At 61.5% G+C, this 2,500-nt stretch overlaps 1 pseudogene; it reads left to right on the forward strand.

The window, feature by feature from the left end:
- LOC126432723 (large subunit ribosomal RNA) overlaps nt 1-2,500 on the forward strand; it is a 6,946-nt pseudogene that overhangs the window by 1,260 nt on the left and 3,186 nt on the right.

Raw genomic sequence — 2,500 nt, forward strand, 5'->3', positions numbered from 1 at the left:
TCTAGTAGCTGGTTCCCTCCGAAGTTTCCCTCAGGATAGCTGGTGCTCGTACGAGTCTCATCCGGTAAAGCGAATGATTAGAGGCCTTGGGGCCGAAACGACCTCAACCTATTCTCAAACTTTAAATGGGTGAGATCTCCGGCTTGCTTGATATGCTGAAGCCGCGAGCAAACGACTCGGATCGGAGTGCCAAGTGGGCCACTTTTGGTAAGCAGAACTGGCGCTGTGGGATGAACCAAACGCCGAGTTAAGGCGCCCGAATCGACGCTCATGGGAAACCATGAAAGGCGTTGGTTGCTTAAGACAGCAGGACGGTGGCCATGGAAGTCGGAATCCGCTAAGGAGTGTGTAACAACTCACCTGCCGAAGCAACTAGCCCTGAAAATGGATGGCGCTGAAGCGTCGTGCCTATACTCGGCCGTCAGTCTGGCAGTCATGGCCGGTCCTTGCGGCCGGCCGCGAAGCCCTGACGAGTAGGAGGGTCGCGGCGGTGGGCGCAGAAGGGTCTGGGCGTGAGCCTGCCTGGAGCCGCCGTCGGTGCAGATCTTGGTGGTAGTAGCAAATACTCCAGCGAGGCCCTGGAGGGCTGACGCGGAGAAGGGTTTCGTGTGAACAGCCGTTGCACACGAGTCAGTCGATCCTAAGCCCTAGGAGAAATCCGATGTTGATGGGGGCCGTCATAGCATGATGCACTTTGTGCTGGCCCCCGTTGGGCGAAAGGGAATCCGGTTCCTATTCCGGAACCCGGCAGCGGAACCGATACAAGTCGGGCCCCTCTTTTAGAGATGCTCGTCGGGGTAACCCAAAAGGACCCGGAGACGCCGTCGGGAGATCGGGGAAGAGTTTTCTTTTCTGCATGAGCGTTCGAGTTCCCTGGAATCCTCTAGCAGGGAGACAGGGTTTGGAACGCGAAGAGCACCGCAGTTGCGGCGGTGTCCCGATCTTCCCCTCGGACCTTGAAAATCCGGGAGAGGGCCACGTGGAGGTGTCGCGCCGGTTCGTACCCATATCCGCAGCAGGTCTCCAAGGTGAAGAGCCTCTAGTCGATAGAATAATGTAGGTAAGGGAAGTCGGCAAATTGGATCCGTAACTTCGGGATAAGGATTGGCTCTGAGGATCGGGGCGTGTCGGGCTTGGTCGGGAAGTGGGTCAGCGCTAACGTGCCGGGCCTGGGCGAGGTGAGTGCCGTAGGGGTGCCGGTAAGTGCGGGCGTTTAGCGCGGGCGTGGTCTGCTCTCGCCGTTGGTCGGCCTCGTGCTGGCCGGCGGTGCAGGATGCGCGCGCCTGCGCGGCGTTCGCGCCCCGGTGCTTCAACCTGCGTGCAGGATCCGAGCTCGGTCCCGTGCCTTGGCCTCCCACGGATCTTCCTTGCTGCGAGGCCGCGTCCGCCTTAGCGTGCTCCTCCGGGGGCGCGCGGGTGCGCGGATTCTCTTCGGCCGCCATTCAACGATCAACTCAGAACTGGCACGGACTGGGGGAATCCGACTGTCTAATTAAAACAAAGCATTGCGATGGCCCTAGCGGGTGTTGACGCAATGTGATTTCTGCCCAGTGCTCTGAATGTCAACGTGAAGAAATTCAAGCAAGCGCGGGTAAACGGCGGGAGTAACTATGACTCAGGACACAGCGGCCGCGCCAACCATCGAAGCGGCCGCCTGCCGCGCCGCCGACGCAGAAGCGCAAGCGGCGCCGCTGGGAGTACGCGAGAACGCAGGATGCCTTCCGACGGTCGCGTGCACGTTGCGTGCGCGGCCTCTTGGATGGCACCCTGCTCCAGCCGCCACCTGCCATCCCTGGTCTGCTGGACTTCTGGGCGGACCTCTTCACAAAGAAGCCCGTCTCCACCGCGGGCTTCATTCGTGACCGCCTCCTCCCGCACTCGGAGCCTGTCGCTCTTGAGTGCCTATGGGGGCCGGTCACACATGAGGAGGTCGCCGCCGCGTTGCCGCCCAGGGGATCAGCGGCCGGGCCGGACGGCCTTACCCCAGCGGAGTTGCGGCGCCTGCCGCACGAAGTCCTGGTGAAAGTGATGAATCTCTTCCTTCTGGCCCGCGCCCTCCCGGAACGCCTGCTTCGCGCGCGGACGTCCCTTCTCCCGAAAACGGCTGCACCAACATCCCCCGCTGACTTTCGCCCCATTACGGTCTGCTCGGTGTTGGCGCGGACCTTTCACAAGGTTCTCGCGTCACGCCTGATGCGCGCTTGTGCTGTGGACGAACGTCAGCGGGCATTCATCCCTCGGGATGGGATGTTGGAAAATACTTTCATCTTGGACACTGCTCTCACCGACGCAGTTCGCTCCTGCCGCTCTGTCTTTGTGGCATCGATCGACGTTTCGAAGGCATTCGATTCGGTGGATCATGCTGCCCTTCGCCCTGTGCTGAAGGCGCATGGCCTACCGGATTGCTTTGTCGAGTACGTCGAGCGGTGCTACGAGGGCAGCACGACAGTGATAGCGGACGGCGCCGGCGTGGGCGTGTCTGTGCAGCCAGCACGGGGCG

This window comes from Schistocerca serialis, unplaced genomic scaffold (assembly GCF_023864345.2).
Source record: "Schistocerca serialis cubense isolate TAMUIC-IGC-003099 unplaced genomic scaffold, iqSchSeri2.2 HiC_scaffold_1153, whole genome shotgun sequence".
Taxonomy (NCBI): domain Eukaryota; kingdom Metazoa; phylum Arthropoda; class Insecta; order Orthoptera; family Acrididae; genus Schistocerca; species Schistocerca serialis.